This window comes from Heterocephalus glaber, unplaced genomic scaffold (assembly GCF_053883595.1).
Source record: "Heterocephalus glaber isolate CG9 unplaced genomic scaffold, H.glaber_assembly_v1.0 deba00001461, whole genome shotgun sequence".
Taxonomy (NCBI): Eukaryota; Metazoa; Chordata; class Mammalia; order Rodentia; family Bathyergidae; genus Heterocephalus; species Heterocephalus glaber.
Window position 1 is genome coordinate 46,263,374 of NW_028258308.1, and position 22,069 is coordinate 46,285,442.

Here is a 22,069-nt window from a genome sequence, read left to right on the forward strand (position 1 = left end):
GAGTTAATCTTAATTGTCAGTTTAACTGAGTTAACAGATTATTGGAAAGATGATTGGATCACTGGGCTCACCATATTCATTAGAGAAATGGATATTCACAGCTGAATGTGTTGTTAAAAGGTGGGGTGTAGTTGGAGGAGATAGGTCATTAGGGTTGTGTCTTAGGAGGGTGTATCTCTTGTTGATGCTCTTCCCCTGTGCAACGATACTTGGCCACTATGAGGTCAACAGATTTTTTCTATTACTCTCTTCTTCCATGATATTTCTGCTTTGGAGGCAACCAAGCATAAATTGAAACCTCTGAAACTGTGTGCAAAAATAAACCTCTCTTCTTTTAAGTAGAGGGTTTTAGGTATTTGGTCCCAGCAATGGACAAGCTGAGCAATACAGAATATAAATACCAGAGAAGTGGGAGCATTGCTGTGCCTATCCCTGATCATGTCATTCACAAGCCTTGGGCCTTGTTTTCAAACATTTGTAGAAGCACAGATTGGACCTTGAATTTTGTAGGCACAACCTGGCAGCAAATTCTTTTTTCCCATGATATTAAATATTGAATCCAGAGTTTTCACATTAAGCTTCATCTGCTACCCTTTTAACATTTTTATTATGAGACATGGTCTCACTAAGTTCCTGAGTTTCCCAGGCTGAACTTAATTTTGTCATCTTTCTGTCTAACAGCCAGAGTGCTGGAATTACAGGTGTGTGCCACCACTCTTGGTCTGATAGATAATTCTGATCAGATCCCAGATTAAAATACTTAAAGAATGTGGACATGAAAGGCCAAGCTCATGAAGTTTCAAATGGGTATAAAGACTTTTTTTAGAATTGTACTAGAGACATTTGTGCTACACTTTTTCAAAACATGTTTTAGCATTTTGTCCATGTCCTAAGACTTAGTGTGAAGGCTGAGATTAAAGGAATTATCCTAAGTAATTTGCAGAGGAAATTTGAAGTCTCCCCAATGTCTAGGCCATGTCCTGTGTACTGCTTGTTGCTTTAGTAAGAAATTCAGAACCTAAAAGCAGACAAAAAGTTTTGAAAAAAGTAATTTTCCTCTGCAATCCCTTAGGTGGAAAAAGAGATGCAGTTGATGGAAAGATTAGCATCATTAAAAAGAGGCCAAACATTTTGAATGGCACCAGATGAAAGATGCCTTGAGACCATCTCAGGAATTAGAAAGGTCTAATCTATCACAAGTTCAAGGGTGTAAAAGTGTCACTGACAGAGCAGTAATACACAATAAGACATGGCCTTGATTTGCCCTTGCCTTGCCTCCATGTTTTATTTCCCACAAACTGATGTGTTCCAGAAATGTAGTAGTCAGTGCTGCTCAGTGCTCAGGCCTAGTGTATCAAAAAGTTTTGTAACTGTCTGATCTCTCAAGACTATTCTATTAGCTCTACCCCCTTATAGGAATATTCTGTTAACTCAGCCCTCCTGCTTCAGTGAGCATGCTCTCCTACTCCTAGGAGGCTTCCATTTCAGGTGAAGGGCTCAGACATTGGAGTACAAACTGCTCTGTGTCTGCTGATGTAATAATAGGTTTTTCCCCACCTCTTGGCATGACTTTTGGACTCGAGAGTCTTCAAATTGCAATGGCTCTGATCTAGAGCTGTAACACTGATCTGTAACACTCAGCTGTGCCTCAGAGCTGTGGCACTCGCTTGTGACATTGAGCTATAACACTTGGGTATAACCATAAGCTGTTCCATTTTGCCAGAACATAACTTTTCACATGTTTAATAAAATTCTGGGTCTGGATCCCTTGCTAGAGAAGGGACTTATAGGGAATTGGTCTCTGAGGTTCATTTCATTATATTCAAGCCCCATCACTCAGAACCCACAGGTGCCATGTTTCAAGGGGCCCTGGCTACTGCTAGTTTGAGATCTTGACATTGTCCACCTGAGCCCAAAGACTGTTTCAGAGTACAGAAAGTAAGAGATGTAGGATCATGAAATCTTCTTTTCAGATTTGAAAAGGAGGTATGAAAAGTCAGTCAATGTACCCATAGAGGGCAGGGTGTAAAGCTTTGGAAATGGAGACCTCTGGAAGTTGGAGATGCCAGGAACATGGAAATCAGGCAGAAAGCAGAGCCAGCTCAAAAGAGAGACTGTGTGTGCTGTAACTTGGAAGGCCATTGAATGAGGCCACAAAGCTCCCCAAACTTCACATCTCACCACCATATGATCTGGATGCCAGGCCTAGAACTGCATGACTTTATGTTTGCTCTACTGGTTTCTGAAATTTATTTGGCACAAATACTTTCTGTTTACCTGTCCCTGCCCTTTGGAATTGGAATTTATTCTGTGCCAATATATCTTGAGATTCTCTAATTTGTTATTTGCATTTTACAGGGAATCACAGCTAAAGGTTTAGCTGTGACTTGGGCATCTCTCAAGTCAATCAAATTCACAATCAAGCTTAACCATCACAGAAAGTATAAATCAGTTTTCACCTGTGGTCTTTTTTTGCATTTGCAATATTCTTTTAAAATAGTTTATTATAAATCAGTTTCATGGAGCACAAGGAAGTAAAACGAGTATGTGGAACCTTACAGAAAACAAGCAAAGAGCAGAGGAGGGCCAAGATGAGTCTAGTGCCATGGCAGGTGGATTCCTGGTGGCAAAGGATGCTGTAAGGGAAACCAGACAACCCAGTGAGACTCTGCAAATAGCAGCACAACAAACAAACAGTTCTGTTGTAAGATAGCCCTGGGTAATCTGGCCCATGTTTCTGTGATGCTACTTCCATAACTCTGTGGCAAAGGTCAAAGCCCTTATATGGAGAAAGGGTCTGCATCACTGGAGGTGGCATGCCCATAGGAATCCCCAATCCAGGAAGGACCCCTACTGGAGGATCCATTGGTAGCAGCATGCCAGGAGGAGGGCCCATCATGCCTGGAGAAAGTGTCGATTGACCCATAGGTGGGGGAGGATCCTCATACCCAGTTGGGTACATGGTCAGGGCCCCGGCAATACTAGCTGTAGCAGCAGCTACACCAGCTGCCACAGTACCTATTATTTGTGGGATCACCTCCTGTTGGGATGGCCCACCCACACCATGGACTGGCCTAGAAAGTCCTGCAGGAGCCTGTGGTATGGGAACCCCAGGAAGTATGCTACTATCAGCAGCTCTGCCAATTCCTTGGGCCCAGTAGCTCTAGGAAGTGATGCTTGAGCAATGACAGTATCTTTGTGAGGAGGTTCTTCTACTGTCATTGAGACAAGGTTCTTCCCTCAAAGCGGCACCAATCTGAGGGCTGGTTTCTCTTCCCTTTCTGCTTGTTTAGAGTTATTTGGCTTTATCTTCCTGAACCTGTCACAGTCACACAGGAACAAATTCACATGTTTGTTGATAGCCCGGAAGTTACCAATGAAGAGCTGGCCTTGCAGAGTGGACCTCATCCTGTAGTCAGTGTGCTGGAGCATCTTGCTGCTCTGCCCACCATGCCAGTAGTGGCTCTGATGCCTTCAATTGGTGCTAGACTCCCCTTTGCAGAGGCCTAGCTGGAGCCAGCAGTCTGTTTCCTGCTGCTGCTACTGAAAGTTCAGCTGCCAGTAAAATGTACCAGTGTTCTTTTGAAGTGGATCTGCCTGAGAACACAGGGATCAGTTGCCAGCTAGTTTCTCTGCCCTACTCACTTTTTACGAACTCTTATTCCTCTTCACAATAAACAAGCATTTTCCTACTGTGAATATTACTAAAAAGCATTGCTGTGCTTGCTTCAGCAGTGCATATACTAAAAAACATTGCTGTGGGGTGAAAACCCCCTTGGAAAAGATGGGAGACTAGGAAGGGGCATCACATGTGGCAGACAGCAGTGAAAGTGCAGAGGGCTTAGGTGTGAGATACTGTGGGGGCATGGCCTGGTCCCTGCAGAGATGAACATGCTGAGACCCAGGATGCCTCCCTCTCATCCTTCCACATCCATCAACTACACCCATCACCTCCCCTTTACTCCTCACCTCTTTGTTAATATCAGCCTTACTATTACCATCCAAACATGAAAGAGATGTTACAAGAATGCATGGTTAAGACATTTGATTAAAAAGTACAGAGGTTCTTTCAGATGAAAAATATATTTGATAAGCCTGGTTTACTTGCAAATGAGGACTGGAGCTGCTCACTTAGTTGTTGGGAGAATTTTTTCAAAATTCAATTTGCCTATTCTTGAATTCCAGATTTTTATAAAAATGCATTAAATCAAACACATGGTGTGCCCTAGACATTACTCTCTAATGATCATTTCTTCATTTCCTCAAATAGCACACTCGTTTTAGAGTTTAATGCTTTTACTCCATGTAGAAGCAAGACTAGGTAGTTTATCTTTCTGTGTTTAGCTTAGTTAATTTACTATAATGTTTTTCAATTATATTCAAGTTATCACAGATGGAAGGAGTTGTCTTTGTGGGACCAAATAATATTCCTTTGTGTACACATACTATATTTTATTTTGCCTTCATTCATTGATAGGTACTTAGTATTATTCGACAACTTAGCTTTTGGGAATGGTATTGCAATCACCAATAATGTGCAGGTATCTCTATAGAGATATGGACCATGCTACACACTGTGTCTGTGGCATACAAATATGTTGAAAGGATTGAGAAAAAGCATGATTACTCTATTGATTTCAGAGGACAACTTTCTTAACAAAATTTTTCTCAGGTTATAATATTAATAAATTTTTGGAGAAAGGAACTATTTTCTTTGAAGTTATACATACTTCTTTGGAAAAGCAGATAGAATATGCCAGTATTCATGGATCTGTGCATGTAGTTGCTCAGGATACAGGTAGGGATCTTCTGATTTTCCAGGACTTCACTTCACCCTGGGATTGCAGGATCCTCTTCTATGCTGTCTTCATATCCTTGTTTCTCAGCATGTAGGTGAGTTGGTTGAGGACTGGGGTGATAACACAGTAGAAGAAGGACATGAACTTGGCCTGGGTGCTGTGGGAAGGAGGTTGGAGGTACATGTAGATGTCTGATCCAAAGTACATGAGGACCACCAGCAAGTGGGAACTGCAAATGCTGAGTGCTTGTGCCTGCCTTCAGCTGAAGGTAATTTCAGTACAGCCCCAGCAATGAAGATGTAGGTGATGACCACCATCAGGGGAGCCACCATACAAAATGGGATGGCTTCTATAACCAGGGCCATGTCATTAATAGAGGTATTCCCACAGGCCAGCTTGATGAGCACAGACACCTCACAGAAGTGGTCCAGGGTTTGGTGCCCACAGATGGGGAGCTGGATGGTGAGTGTGGCTGGGAGCAGAGAATTGGCCAGGTCACTGGACCAGAAGGCAGCTGTCATATGTACACACACCATGGGAAGGATTATGAGAGTGTACTGGAGGAGATGGCAGATGGGTACATAGCAATCAGTGGCCATCATGGCCAGGAAGATGCATTCAGTGGTGCCTGTCCAAGTATGAACATAGAACTGTGTGATGAAGCCACAGGCAGAAATTATCTTGTCTGGTCCCCCAAGTTGGCCAGCAGCTGGGGCACAATAGTGCAGGTGATACAGAGGTCCAGCAGAGAGAGCTTGTCCAGGAAGAAGCACATGGGTGTCTGGAGTCTGGGGTCCACCAGGGAGAGGATGTTGATGGAGCTATTCCCCACCAGGGTGAGGATGTAGGAGACCAGGACCACTACAAAGAGGAGCCTCTCCAGTCACAGAAACTCTGAGAAGCCCAGCAGGACAAAAGTGTTAGGAAAACTAGCATTTTCTCTTTCCATAGCATCTGTCTCTAATATATGGTTGGAAGGAAAGAGACAAGGTTGAAGATAAATTTTGCTTTTCTATTTCTATAGTCCTATGGCAAATTCTCATCTTTCATTTTGTTGTTGGGATGATTCCCATCAGTATTAGAAGATGTCATCAAATATCACACTGCTGCTGTATAATTATTACATATCCCTTGAATTTGAAATAGGGATGGAGCTGAAAGTTCCTAGAAAGGATGATTTTAGTGTGATCTCAGGAGCCTGATATGCTCCTAGAATGCAGGCATTAAAGTCTGTGTTGATGAATTTTCAGAAAGAAACATGTATTGTCTTGGCAGTTAGACCAGATTCTTTTCATGTTACAGGTTGACAAAGCACTTGTCTGAATTTTATCCATCCTCCCAGACATTGTGGAACACTGAGTTTAAAGGTGATAGACTAATTATTCTGACACAGGAAATGTCACAAAAAAGAGCATTCATGCTATAGCATGGGCACTGCTCCATGCTTTTAGCCAGGTTATCAGTGAGAATCAAGAGCAGAGAGAAGAGAAGGATTTCACAAGCTAAGGGTCAAATAAGTTATGGTTGCTACAGAGATTAGTGCAATTAATGAAGCTGAGTACTTTACAAAGGGCAAGATAAGAGATGCCCTGAAGGTATCTTAGGAATCAGCATGACCCTACCTACATAGGTTCAAGTATATATAGCATAAATCTTTCATTTGGAACGAGAACCCCTGAGTGCTGTCCTTGAGCAAGTCTGCCTAGAGGATTGGTTCTCTCAGATTCAATTCTCCATGCTCAGCCATCCAGGCACTCAGAGGCCACAGCGGCCATTGTCCAAGGGGCTCTGGCTACTGCTCATGCTGATGTAAGACCTTGGTTTCATCAACATAGGGCTTGATTTGCAGATATGAGAATTGCAGGCTTGAGTCATGGAAACTTCTAGCAGCATTTCAATGTAAGGTCTGGGAGCCCAGACACTGTGTGGCAGGGTGCCATTCCCCAAAGGGGGCCCCAGAGAATATGAATTGGAGTATGAATCATCATTCCTAGTGTCTTCCTGTGCCTGCTTAAGTATTAACCAATGTTATAGTCATGTGCCCTGAGTAGCTTACACAATGGACAGTGGGTTTGGTGCCCCTTATTGGTTGGTGTGGAGCATGCTCCTCCTGAATGAGCAGATTCTCTACCTTGATATCCTGACTTTCTCCTTCTCTCCTTCAATTCTCTAGGCACATTAAAGATCACTGTTTGAAAGTGTTGTTCTGGTAAAACTTCCAGCAGGTCTTGGTCAAGATTTCTTCCTGTTGGTTCCTTTAGTTTTCATTTCAATAGGCCATATGCCCCTATGTCTTTATAGATCTCATTAATTTGGTGAAAAGTGCACATTTAAATCTCAAAACAGGAACTGCATCTGTCCCCTTCCCTAGGTTTGTGGTTTGTCCCCTGTGTTTGTCTCTCATGGTTCTAGCTTTCTTGCTTTAGGCTGTCTGTGTCCTGGGCACCAGATGGGGTGAGGGTGACCTCTCACAAGTCTTCCTGAATCTCTGCCTCCTCTGTGCATGCACCATGAGTGAATCTTTTTTTTTCTGACAAGAAAACTGCACACTATGTGATGTTTTAATACATCTTATAATGTTCAAGCAGGGCAAGCACATCTACCTCCTCACACACTTCTTATTTCTTGGTGGTGAAAACACTCAAATCAATGTTCTATCTCCTAGAAATATACGGTACATACAGAAATCTGTAGTCACCCTAATGGGCAGGAGACACTAGAATTTATTTCTTTGATGTAATTCTTTGTACCATGTCCTGGAGCTCTCTTCTCTGGAGCTGGGGTGCATGACAGGGACATCCACACCTGTCCTCCAGTGCCTGTGATGCAGGCACCAGCTCCCTGGTATTGGGGAGGGGTCTCCAGGGAACCCCTGCCCTGTGCTGAAGTGCAGCCTCTCCTGGAGCTGAGTCACTGCTGGTCCTGTTGCCAGGTGAGATACAGATTTGACCTGCATCAACCGCAGTTCATGTCAGAAACTGTCTCTTGGCTCACAGCCACTGCCATACATCAGGGATCTGTCTGTCACCTGTGGAGTTCTGCGGGCCACCTGGTTGCAGTGGGGAAAGATGGGTTCCCTCATCAAGTCAGCATTCTAGTGCCTCTGTTTCCTCTGCTGTTTTCACTTCTCTCTCTCATTTCATTACACCCTAGTCTCTTGTCAGACTTTTCATATCCTTTGGCATTAAAAAATAACAGTATGATATAATTTTTGTAGGCCATGAATGTTCAAGCTCTATGATTTGATTTCTGTTTCAGATATCCTACATCATTTTATGAGTACATGTCTGGAGTGCATGGTGAGTGACTACATGCACCATGGATGTTGGTGCAAGGAAGTAACACATCTCAATTCTTTTTTCTTCCCCTCCCCACCTCTGTCCTCTCTCTCGGTCTCCTTCCAGTTACACAGTCCAGCCTGTGTCTCAGCCTCAGCTACCATGAGGTCCTGACTTTCGATTGTGAGGGGACCCTTCCATCCTGCCCTGCTCAGGGACACCTTCCTCCCATCTGAAAGAATCGGGGTCCCCAGCCAGGACCCAGAGCATAAGACTGCAGAGGGTATGCAGCGCTGAGCAGCACATGGAGGACACACGACCCTGACTGGTGTGTGCACACATCCCAATTAGCTCTCACATCCCTGGGGACAGTGATCTTCAAATTACAGCTTCAGCCTCAGTGTGCAGAGGAGCCTCCTGCCATGCTGAAGCCGTGAATGTTTCAGTGGACATTCAAATTGCACATATTTCATGTTGGCTTCTCAGCTCACCCCAGGTCCTATTTGGATGAGCACATTTGTCTTCTTACCCACCACCCTGGAACTCAGTGTACCCACAGGGTTCTCTCGACAACAGCCCCTTCAGCTTTGATGTTTTCCTTTTGAATGTTTTTACACCTATCCATTTAAATATCTAACTGGATGATTTAGTTGTTAATTAAAAGAAACCTTGCTCTTCAGAAAGTGCTTCTTACACTCCCAGAAAGTCCCCTTTTGTGGGTCTTAGTTCAACACTTCCCTGAGACAGGAAGTAGCTTTTGGCTCCTATGCTTAGCTGCTAACACTGCATCTGCCAGGCTTGCTGTCAGACAGCATTGTACTTTAACTGTCAGCATCACCACCTTCAGCACAGCACTATTTTCATGGTTGTGCATTATTCTGTGGTGTTCTGTAGCCCCCCAGGGACATCTGTCCATCGCAAGCTTATACAAATACTTCATTGTCATTTCCATAGGACCTCATTGTGCCTCCATAATTCATATGTTGGAGACCTCACCTCCATGTGTCTGTATTGGTGGCCCTTCAGGAGGTTGCTAATGTTATAGGAAGTACAGGTGAGGACCCCATTCGACAGGCCCATATTCTTAGAAGTGACTCTCTCAATCTCTCTCTCTCACTCTCTGTCTATATATATATATATATATATATATATAAAATCTTTTATGACATGAAGACACAGAGAAACAAATGTTGGGGTGACGTTCTGCAAATCGGGAAGAGAACCCTGACTGTAAATCAAACCCTAATGTAACCTTTATCTAGCATTTTTCAAGCTCCATATCTGTGAGAAAATAAATATTTGCTTTTACACCACACAGTATGTAATGCTTTTTTGTAGCAGCAGCAGCTAACGTTATGTTCATTACATTTTGTCTCTCTTCCTTATTCATCCTCCCTTATTTTCATCTCATTTAATAACCATCTTTCTCTAGACAATATAAAGTATGAATACACAGTAAATATTTTTACATGTTTCACACTAAGAAAAATATTTTTATTTCACAAAGAGAAAAAAATATATATGAAATGGTTTCAAAACATAAATATGAGCTTGGAAAAATTGTTCAAAGGCTAAAAATATAAGAGCATTACAAGGTTTTAGGTAATGTCATAAATCATTTTTTATATTGTAAAGAAAAGAACAAGGGAAAATAAGAATCATTGCTTAATACAATGCATCTTATTCAGAAAAGTGAGTTTCACAACAGCATTTGAGGTCCACATTGTGAATCCACTAGGAGGAGGATTTTGCATTATAATACATATTTAATTCTTTAGATTCCCAGAGTTATTACAGCACAGTACTTAGAAGTACTTGCAGATGATTGCAGTCTTGGAAAATACTTGCAGATCAGAAAAAGTCTCAACAGATCATAGTGGTGAATGCTAGGAAAAGTTTCAAAAGAAAAGAAAGCAAATCCCAGGATTGCATATTCATTAAATTTGGTGATCACCTCTGGGGAAATCTAGAAGAGAGTGCTAATCAAATAGCAAGCATTTGGAAAAAGTGTGACCAGTGGCAGAGTGTAGGGGTTAATTTGATGCACACATGAAAAGTGGCCCTGTGTGGAGAGTGGAGTGGGTGCTGTTGGGGTAGCATGGATGTGGTGGATGTCTAGTCTAGGGCTACAGAACAATGTTTATCTCCAAAGTTGGCATCTCTGATCCCAGGCTCTGCAGACACAGGATCCAGACACCTTAGGGCCAGGGATGAAAATATCTCTGTCCTCAGCCTTCTGCAAGAGGGACGCAGAGGCTAGGCCTGCAGGTGTCTTGAGGACCGCTCAGGGCAGGAGGAGCTCCCTGACACATCTGACTCTGCTGTTACCTTAAGCCCTGTGAGTCAGAGCCCTGCTCAGCTCTACATGCACATTAATCACTTGGGGAGGATCTGTGGAAAAGCTCGCAACACAAGATTTTCCAGCCCTAAATTTCCCTACTTTGTCTCATCTTCCTTCAAGACAGAGGATACCAAGATAACATAAAAACAGTATGCCACAACTCTATCAGGCACTGGAAAATTGGTTTAAACATTAATTTTCATTAAGTTGCTCATCTCTATTATCATGTAAGATATGGAGTATGAGAAGTTTTATGTTCTTTTACCTTGTTTTATCTGTCTTTATGTGACATTTAGTGTTATTCTTGACTCTTGCTACAGATTCCATATGTCCCCTGTAGAGTCAATTTTCTGTTTCTTCTCTTTTTTTCCTTCTGCCTTTTTCCATTGCCACTAGAGTCTCCAAATGCATACATATATATCTATATATCTATATCTATATATCTATATCTATATCTATATCTATATCTATATCTATAGATATATCACCAGAACCAATAATTTAATGCTCCTGAATACTACTCTGTTGGTGGGGGGTGATTGAGGCCATTATTGGGCTCAAAAACACCATTTCCACAAAGCTTTTGTTTTTGACTCTATGGTTTTTCTTCCCAATATTTATAACAACTCAGCTTCATTAGGTAATTGATGAAATCTACCACCCTTCATGGAATTTTCTGGAAGAGAAAGAAGTTTTAACACACTCTAGCCAAACCTCCACCTCTCACATATTTTCTGTTCTTTTGGTGCTCTGTGTTGAACCCAGAGCCTCCCCCACACTAACTTCATATCTGCCATTGGAGCTACATCCTGATTCCCACCAGCTCATTTTACCTGAGATAGGAGGAGCAGCTGTGGAGGGTGAGGATCTGGTGGTGCAAATATCGAGATCTGGGTCAGAAGAACAAAGACTCTTCAGAGGGTCTGGGATTTATTGTAGAGGGGGACTGATGAGAATCCATGGGGAGTTTGGGGGTGGTGTGGAAGGGGTGGAGAATGCTGCCTGGTGGACCCTCTTATGGTTTATTCCCTTTGGCCCTCTGATACCTGAGCTGCTGCATGTAGATAATCACTGCAAGGTTAAATTTGTACAGATGAACATTCTTCAGGGAATCAGGAAAATTGTTCTCCTAATTTATTTGTCTTTAGGATCAGGTTTGCCCTGACAAATTTGCCTTAGTGAGATGAACACAAGATCCTCAAACAATAAAGTTTCCATACAAAAGAATTCACAATAGAATCTGTGGCTTTTATCAGAATTTGTGCACAAATTGGCAGACATCCCAAACACAGGAGATTTTTTTTTGTTTAAAATGTTCACAGTTAATCACATGTGAAGCAGGATGCTTTAAATAGAAACAGAGTAAGATTCATCACAACGTTTGTCTTGAAGTTAAACTACAAAGCAGCAGTGATAAAACTAGCACAGTAATGGCACAAAAACTGATGTGTGGATCAGTGGAACAGAACAGTGTAGAGAAACATACCCAGACAGATTCAGCTATTTGATTTTAGACAAAGGGACCAAAACACACATAGAGGAAAAATAGACTATTAACAAATGCTAGTTTGAAAACGTCTTTGCACTTGTTGCTCAAAATCACTTTTGTTATTCTGGGTATTTTCTGACTCCATATGAATCTTAGAATCATGCTTTCTAGTTCTCTGAGTAATGCTATCGGTATGTTGATTTGGATTGCACTAAATCTGTACATCACTTTTGAGAGTGTGGCCATTTTGACAATATTGGTTCTGCCTACTCAGAAGGAAAAGATGGCTTTCCATTGTATGGTATCCTCTTCAATCTCCTTTTTCAGAGGAAAGTAGTTTTCATTCTTTCACTTCCTTGAGTAGGTTAATACTGAATTATTAATTTTTCTTGATGCTATTGTGCATCTATTGTTATGATCCTGTGGTTTTGTCCCTGCTTCTGTTTATTTGGTGTATTACATTTATTGATTTGCTAATGTTGAACCACCCTTGCAATCTTGGGATGAAGCTTACATGGTCATGATGTATAATCCTTTTCCTGATGTTTTGCATTCTATTTGTCCACATATTATTGAGGATTTTGGCCTCTGTATTCACTTAGGAGTTTGGCTGTAGTTCTCATTTTGAATTGGGTCTTTGTCTGGCTTTGGGATCAGCAGGATGGTGGTTTCCATAAATTAGCTTGGGAGCACTCAATGCCATTTAATTTCATAGAACAATATTGGTGATGTAACATTCTTAATGGTTTTCTAGAATTTAGTAATGAATCTATCAGGTCCTAACCTTTTTAAATTGGCAGATTTCTTTATTATTATTACAGCCTCAGTTGGATTGCTTGTTGTTGGGTTTTACAAAATTTTTATGTCTTCTTGGTTTAGTTTTGGTAGTTCATAGCATCTAGAAATATGTCCAGTTTTTCAAGATTTTCCAACTTGTTAGAATATAATTTTTATACTTATTAAATATTTGGATTTAAATGGCGTCCATTTTGATTTTGTCTTTTTTCATTTCTAATTGCAGTGTTGTGCGTTTTTGTTTTTTTTTTTTCTCTTTCTTCTGGTAAGTTTGGCTGGTGGTTTATCAATTTTGTTTTTTATTTGAAAGAATCAGCTCTTCAATTTGATGATTCTTTGTGTTTTCTTTAACCTCAAGATCATTAATTTCTTCTCTGATCTTTATAATTTCCTTCCTTAGTTTTAGTTTGGGCTTGGCTTTTTTTCTTCTTTTGAGTTTCTTAAAGTTCCTTATTGGGTTATTTGGGCTTGCTCTGTTTTTCTAATGCAACACTGAATGCAGTAAGCTTCACTCTTACAATTGCTTTCACTATGTCCCACCATTTCTGGTGTGTTGTACTGGCACTGTTGTTTCCCTCCTACAATTGTTTAATTTCTTTAAATTTCTTCTGTGACACATTGGATATTCAGGAGTGTGTTATTAATTTTGAGGTGTTTCTAAATGTTCTGTGGTGTCTTCTGTGATTAGTTTGTACTTTCACTGCACAATGGTCTGATAGAAAGCATGGGGTGATTTTGATTCTTTTATATTTATTTAAGCAGATTTTGTGGGGTAGTAGGTGGTCTTTTTTGGAGAAAGTTCCAAGTGCTGTAGAGAAGAATGTGTGCTCTCTTTTACAGGGGTAGACACTCTATAGATACATATTTATCCATATGTTCAAGTATGTGGTTTGGATCTTGTATTTCTTCACTGAATTTTGTTTAGTTGAAATACCCGCTTGTGAAATTTGAGTATTGATGTCATCCACTGTGATTGTGTTAGTGTTTATTTGATCTTTTATTTCTACCAGTATTTGTTTTATGAAGACAGATACTGCAGTATTTGATATATATAGATATATACATATAAATTAAGTTTATCAGTACATTTTATGTACACAATATGATGACATTCATCATTGGGCATCTATACCTTTACATGATGTATCTTGGTTCTTATTATTTCCCCATTCCCCTGCCCTCCTTTCAACCCCTCCACCCCTCCCTATTTACAAAGACTTTGTTTCTGTTTCTTACTCTTCTCCTATTTGTTCCATTCCCTTCTTTCCTTTCCCCTGCCCCTCACCCTTCCCCTTTAGAACTTTTGTTCCTGTTTCAAATTATCTATTATACATTTTGATCCTTATTTACACTTTGTTTCTCACGCTAGAGAAACTATTCAATATTTACACATGTGTGTCCTATTTATTTCACTTGAGTATGGCCTCAACGTGCATCCACTTAGCTATAAATGTCTCTACTTTCTCATTCTTTATGACTGAGTAGTACTCCATTTTATAAAAAATACCCCACATCTTCTTTAGCCAGTCTCCAGTTGATGGGAAATTAGCTATTTCCAGATTTTACCTATTACAAACTGTTCTGCTATGAACGTGGGTGTTCATATATTGCTGTGGTATGATTCCTTTAATCATTTTGGGAAGATACCCAGAAGGGGAATAGCTGGGTCAAATGGGACTTCTAATCCTAGTTGTTTGAGGTATCTCCACATTGATTTACATACTGGTTGTACTAGTCTGCATTTCCACCATGACTGGATAATGGTTCTTTCTTCCCCAAAACCCTGCTAGCATTTATTACTGGTTGATTTCTTGATAACAACCATTCTTTCTGGAGTAATGTGGAATCTCAGTGTTGTTTTCATCTGTATCTTTCAAATGACCAGTGATGTTGACCATATTTTCATATGTTTATTTGCTGCTTGTACTTCTTTGTCTAAGAAATGTCTGTTCATCTCAGATGCCCAATTTTGGGTCTTTAAATTTGGGTAGTCTGATGTTTTAAAGTTATTTTTATATTCTAGATAGTAGTTCTTTGTCTGAGGATCAGCTGGTAAAATGTTTTCCCACATTGTAGGCTGCCTGTTACCTCTGTTGGTGGTTTCTCTTGAAGTGCAGAAATTTTTTAATAATATGAGATCCCAGGTGTTGATTCTCTGTGCTAGTTCATGTGCTACTGAGGCTTTGTTCATGAGGTTTTTTTCCTATACCAATGTCTGGAAGAGTTCCACTTAACCGATCTTCCAGCAAGTTTAGTGTTTCTGTTTTAATATTTATATCTTTGATCCATTTTGATTTAAGTTTAGTGCATGGTTAAAGATATGGATCTAGTTTTCATCTTTGGCAGGTTGAAATTCAGCTTTTCCCAGCACCAGTAATTAAAGAGGCTATCTTTCCTCCAGTGAGCTTGATTGGCACCTTTGTCAAAATGAGGTGGCTGAGTATGTCTGGAGCTGTTTCTGCATCTTCTAATCTATTCTACTGATCCTCAGATCTGTTTCTTTGCCAGTACTAAACTGTTTTTTTTTTTATCACAGTGGCTTAGTAGTATAGTTTCATGTTGGGAATTCTGATATCCCTGCATTGGCTTTGTTTTCAGAATCACTTTTTCTATTCTAGGTCTCTTCTTGTTCCAAATGAATTTTTGGATTATTTTCTCAAGGTCTGTGAAGTATGTTGTTGGAATTTCAATCAGGATTGCATTGAATCTATACAGAAGTTTTAGAAGTTTGGCCATTTTCACTATATTGGTTTTTCCTACCCATGGACAAGGGATATTTTTCCAATTTCTTATATCCTTTTCAATCTCTTTTTTCAGAGTCCTGTAGTTTTCAAGGTAGAGGTCTTTTGCTTCCTTCATTAGATTGATTCCTAGATATTTCAGTTTTTGGATGCTATTGTGAAAGGAATTGTTTCCCAAATTTCTCTCTCAGTGATTCTGCTATTTGTGTACAAGAAGGCTATTGATTGTTGAGTATTGACCTTTAATCAAACTATTCTACTGAATCTGTCAATTAAATCTAAAAGACTTTTAGAAGAGTTTTTTGGGTCTTCTATGTAGAGTATCATGTCATCAGCAAATAATGACTTTAACTTCTTCCTAACCTATTTTTATTCCTTTTATTTCTTTCTCTTGTCCAATTGCTTTGGGTATTGTTTTCAAAACTATATTGAACAGGAGTGGTGATAGTGGACATCCTTGTCTTGTTCCTGATTTTAGCTTCAAAGATTTCAGTTTTGACCATTTAGTATGATGTTGGCTGTTGGTTTTTCATAGATAGCCATAATCAGATTGAGATAAAGATGATTTATTCCAATTTTCTGTAGGGATTTTATCATTAATGAGTTTTGAATTTTGTCCAATGGTTTTTCTGCATGTCTTGAGATGATCATATGATTTTTGTCCTCCACTCTGTTAATATAATGTATTACATTTATTGATTTATGTATGTTGAACCATCCTTGCATCGCTGGCATGAATTCCACTTGGTCACGGTGCATGATCTTCTTGATGATCCTCTGTATTCTGTTTGCCAGTATCTTATTGAGGATTTTTGCATCTATGTTCATTAAGGAGATTGGCCTATAGTTCTCTTTTTTGGTTGAGTCTTTCTCTGTTTTCAGAATAAAAGCGATGCTTGCTTCCAAGAATAAATTTGGGAGTATTACTGCCTTTTCAATTTCATTAATGAGTTGGAGAAGTAGTGGCATTAGCTCTTTCCTAGATTTCTTGTAGAATTCAGCAGTGAAGCCATCGAGATCTTGTCTTTTCTTTGTTGATACATTTTAAATTATGTTTTAAATTTCACTGATTAAAATTGGGGTGTTTAGAATTTTCATACCTTCATTCAACTTTGGTAATTCATCTGTATCTTGGAATCTGTCCATTTAACTGTTTTCCATTTTATTGGAGTACAGGTTCTTGAAGTAGGTATTGATGATCTTTTTGATTTCTGCTGCATCTGTTGTGATTTCACATTCTTCATTCCTAATTGCATGGATTTGAGCCTTTTTTTTTCCTTTTTTTGATAATGGTGGCTAAAGGTTTTTTGATATTATTTGTTTTCAAAGAACCAACCCTTTTATTCACTGATATTTTTGATATCATTCTCTTAGTCTCCACTACATGAATTTCTGCTCTGATCTTTATAATTTCCTTCCTTATATGATCTTTGAGTTTGTCTTTTTCCTTCTTTTTTCTAGGAGTTTGAGGTTCATCATTAGGTTGTTTATTTGAGCTTGCTCTGTTTTCCTAGAATGGGCATTCACTGCTATGAATTTCCCTCATAGAACTGCTTTCATTGTTTCCCATAGATTCCTGTACGTTGTAATGGGATTGTCATTTAATTGTAGAAACTGTCTAATTTCTTCTTTAATTTCCTCTGTGACCCATTGGTTGTTCAGGAGAGTGCTATTCAGTTTTCATGTGTTTGTGAAGTTCTTGTGGTTTTTTATGCTATTGATCTCCACTTTAATTGCACTATGGTCTGATAATATACAGGGGAAAACTTCAATTCCTTTGCATTCACTTAAACATGTTCTATGATCTAGCATGTGGCCTATTTTGGAAAGAGACCCATGTGCAGCTGTAAAGAATGTGCTTTCTGATTTTGTAGGATGGAATACTCTGTAGATATCTATTAAATCCATTTGTTCAAGAGTTTGGTTCAGTTCTATTATTTTGTTGTTGATTTTTTGTCTGGATGATGTGTCTATTTGTGAAAGTTGGGTATTGATGTTCCCCACTACTATTGTATTAGTGATTATTTGGTTTTTCATGTCTGTCAGTATTTCTTTTATATAGTTAGTTGCACTAGTATTTGGTGCATATATATTTATGATTGTCATCTCTTCATCTTGGATTGTTCCCTTTACAAGGATGTAGTGACTTTCCTTGTCTCCTTAATTAGTTTTGTTTTGAAATCTGCTTTGTCTGCAAATAAGATACTTACTCCTACTTTTTTCTGGGTTCCTGTCACAGGGAGAATTTTTTTCCATCCTTTTACTGTCAGTTTATGAATTTCTTTTAGAATTAAGAGTTTTTCTTGTATACAGCATAGTGTTGGATTTTGCTTCTTAATACATTCTATTTCTTTTTATTGGTGAATTGAGGCCATTAACATTGATGGCTATACCTGATACCTATTGGCTTGTCTTTGTCATGATATTTTCCTGTTGTTGGCTATTTTATTTTTTAATTTTCCCCCCTTTTCCTTTACCTTTTGGCCTTGCCTGATGTCTTTACTCTGTTGGGCCTCATGGAATTGTGATCCTCATTGTCTTTTTCTAGGATACTGTTTGGAATTGTTGGAGTGCTGGTTTGCTATTCATGAAGTTTCTCTGGTATTCTTTGTTGTTGAAGTATCTTATTTCTCCATTGATTTTGAAAGATAGTTTTGCAGGATGCATCAATCTAGGTTGGAGGTTATTTTCTTTTAGGGCATGAAATACTTCACTCCAGTCTCTCCTTGACTGGAGGGTTTACATTGAAAAGTCTGCTGTGATTCTGATAGGTTTTCCTTAGTATGTGATTTGTCTCTTTTCTCTAACTGCTAATAGTATTTTGTTCTTATGTTGGGTTTCTGGGATCTTAACTATTACATGTCTAGGTGTTGATTTTTTAAAAATCATGGCTTGTTAGAGGCCTATATGCCTCACTTATCTGTATGTGAAATTCTTTTCCTTTGCTTAGGAAGTTTTCTGCCATTACTTCTGTCAACAGTTCTTTATGTCATTTGTACTTTCTCGAGCTTTTTCCTGGAGTCCTGTCAGTTTTACGTTATTCTTCTTTGCATCATCTAGGAGTTGCTACATCAGTTTCTCATTGTCCCTTACTTTTTTTGGTTAAATTCTTTTACTGGTACATTTTAGGTATACAATACATTTACATTTATCACTGGGTGCCTGTACCTGTACATGATGTATCTTGGTTCTTATTTTTTCCCCATTATCTGTGCACTCTTCACCAACTCCACCCTTCCCCATTTATGTAGGCTTTTGAGAAAAGGAAAAAATGGAGACAAGGTCCCTTAGTATTTTTAAGAAATCTTTCTTTTCATGGTCACTAACCACAATCCTATCTTCTATATCTGATAGTCTGTCATCTCCCAGGCTCATAGGCTCATTTTCCTGTGAAACCTTTCAGATTCCTATATATGTTCAGCCCATGCAGTGTGGTGAAGGAGCAGTGGGCTTCCAAGAGACAGTGTCTCCAATCAAAGGTGTTGGGGTGGTGGTGGGGCATATATATTTGAAAGTGTTATTTGTTCTTGTTGGATCATCCCTTTAATGAGCATATAGTGACCTTTTCTCTTCTTATCTGTTTTAGTTTGCAGGTTACATTGAGAGTAAAATTATTAACCCCCTCCTTTGCAGGGTTCTGGTTCATGAAATAATTTTCAATTCTTTGATTTTTAGTCTTCAGATATTTTTTGATAAGTTGAGTTTCTTGAATGCAGCAGAGTGTTGTTGGCATTGTCTGGTGGCATCACAATTTCTAGCAGAGCAAGTATTAGTGTGTATTTCTGAAAGGAGGCAGTGAAAGGGGAATATTCCAATGTACTTAGCAAAGGTCAGCAGGACAGTACCTCTTTTGAAGGTCAAGATCAGAATACTTTTCTGAAAAGTGGAGTCAGCTCTTGGGCTGACAAATTCTGAGAATTTTACAGGCTCCAAACAGAAGAGGAGACCTGAGTAACCACTGACATGGCAAGTAAAAAAAAAAATAACAAATGTGTTTTTCTACACTGTGATATATGTTACAAAACTCTGTCTAGAAATGCTGTTTGTTTAGCTCATGTAGTATGTAGTTCACTACAGTTTGCAGCTTTCACTTTGAGCTCCTGTTGCTTGCATTGACCGGTGCACAGAGGCACTTTCTGGTCTCAGGAAGAAGTAGGTTTGGCTACATATAGCGAGCTCTGTTTGTCTGATATGGATAAATCTTGTTACCCTATGTCACTCCGAGGGATATAATGTGACAATAAAATGCTTTAGTCAGAGACTAGAAGATGTGTCATGGCTGGTACTCCTCCAACTATGTAGATGCAATGATAATGGAGTAGCCATAGCAGTGGCTACAACCACCAAGCCCACTGTGAGGAAAGTTACTATGATGTCCCACAGCAAATCTTTGAAAGTACAGACTCCTCCATAGGGTTAGGCTTTCCTAAGGGCAGAAGGACAATAGTAGATGACTAAGGGGCAACTGCTGCAGTACTAAGCTCTTGTGTTAGAAGGTACACATAGATCAAGAGTACTTTTGTTCTGGGTTTAAAATTCTGTCTGATGGTAAATTTGGCTCAGTTTTGATGAAAAAATTATAGGAAAGTTGAAACATTTTTATTTTGTTGGCATAAACACTATTTTGTCCAGGATCACAGTATTGTTGGGAGCATTTCAGAGTGTAGATTTACAGAGGGAAAATAATGAGATGTAAAGAAAGATGGTTATGAAGAAAGAATATTTTTCAATAAGAATTTTAAATGGTGAGATTTTGTCATAGTTTAAATTGTGCATGTTTTGCCAGGCTTTAAGTTTCTGAAAGGAACTTGGAATGTGCAGTGATTTTGGCTATGACTTGCACTCAAAAGAGCAGCATAGAGTGCATCCCGGAAGGTTATTAGCTGTAGCAGGGGTCAGGCTGTGGAGCAGTGGACCCAATCATCTTGAGAGACTAGAGGGGCCCAGGCAGCAGTATTCCAAGTCCCTTTGGGGTGCTTCTATAACCCAGATATACCAATCCACTTCTATTGAGAGCCTGTGTCAAGTAAATCTATGATTCCTCTCCACTCACATAGGTCATTTGTCTCCTAACAATGGTCTTTTGGTCTGGCTATGTTCTATTCTGGTTTTGGATAGTAAATGCGCATTGCTGTAACTTGAAAAGCTCACTAGGTGTTTGTGCTGGGGTGGCTATGGGTGCCAGTGCAGCACTGAGGCAGTGGGTGTTGGAGCTGTGCCTGTGTGCCTCCTTTGGCATTCAGTCACTGTCTGTTGTTTTGGTTTCCACAAGGCCCTCTGGTAGTCTGACAGTGAGAAGGGGAGCAACAATTTAGTGGGCGGTGGTGGCTTTGTTTAGGCCCATTGTATGTCCCTCTGTAGGAAGTGCTGAGGTTGGCAGGATGCACATGCAAAGCAGGAGGAGGCTGCAGGCTTCCCCCTTAACTGGCCATAGGGCAAGATGGATTGCTGTTTCATGGAGTTCATTCCTCTGTCTTTAGTTAAGCAATGAAGAGCTTGCTGTCAGACACAGATGTTGTGAGAGTATTCTGTGGGCAAGAGGAGATCCTTCTCACAGCCACCAGGAAATGCCAACTTCAGTTAGTGTGGTTTTTGCATGGATGGAACTTATTAATCCATTTTGTGTAATGCCCTGGTATGATTGTATGCGACTATGAGGTGTAGCTTCACATAATCCAGGATTAGAACTCCTCCCCTCAGATAAGGATATGATTGTTCCTTGCTGCTAATGATCAGAATTAAACATGAAAGCTCTTTCCAAATTAAAATTGTTGCTCTCAGTGAGGGGTGGTTCCCGAGAGTGTAGCTGTATATCGCTCTGTATGTGCAGCTAGTGATCTTCTGCTCACAGCTGTCCACTCCTGAGCTCTGGGTTGTCTCTGAAGGCCATTCCATCTTTGACTTCTAAAGTTTCCCAGGCCTTGAGGAGGGAGTCATATACTCTGGACTCTTCACTCGCACCCTGTTTATTTGGCGGCAGTTTTGGTGCAGAGTAGGTTTGTAGCCAGAGAATGAATGGCACTGTCAGATTAGAAAGAAGTTTGCAGTTAAGGTCCTCACATACTTTGGACTTGCTAATGGGCTGTTTTTGCTATCCAAGGCGGTACCTGGACTGTGTTTCCAAGTGTGGTGCATCTGTTCTGGGTTCTATTTTTAAGGACAACAGACATAGAAGTGAATGCTGATTGGCTAATTCCAGTACAGGGGTCAATGGATCTTATAGTAGCTACTGGTAATTTAGGGGGTTCAGCGGGGCAGTCATGTCCCTGTGATGACCAGATAAGGAATTTGTCCCTGGAGAGAAAATCCCCAATTTTACAGGATGATGGGTATTTGTGAAGTGAAGTTACTGTTCTAACAGAGTATGGCTACTCTGGAGAAGGTGGTGGTGTAAGATTTCAATGTGTAGGAGGTATTGACAATAGTTGATCCTTATGAACAAGACAAGAAGCAGTTTGGAGGCTGCTCTCAGACCAGAAGCACTGGGAGGAATGCATTCTTGCTGTTACAGAAGCTCAAGTTGTAATGGCAGTGGAGCGAGGAACCTAAAAATTACACTTTAGTAGTAGTTATAGTAGCTGTATCTTTAACCTCTTGTTAAAGTGTTTTCCATGTTAAGCTGATGA

At 39.9% G+C, this 22,069-nt stretch overlaps 2 pseudogenes; both read right to left on the minus strand.

Annotated features, from left to right (window-relative positions):
- Positions 1 to 2,491: 2,491 nt before the first annotated feature.
- On the minus strand, positions 2,492 to 3,441 carry LOC101716972 (small nuclear ribonucleoprotein-associated protein B' pseudogene; annotated as a pseudogene).
- Positions 3,442 to 4,856: 1,415 nt separating this feature from the next.
- On the minus strand, positions 4,857 to 7,881 carry LOC147826827 (olfactory receptor 2G3-like; annotated as a pseudogene).
- Between the last annotated feature and the right edge of the window lie 14,188 nt (positions 7,882 to 22,069).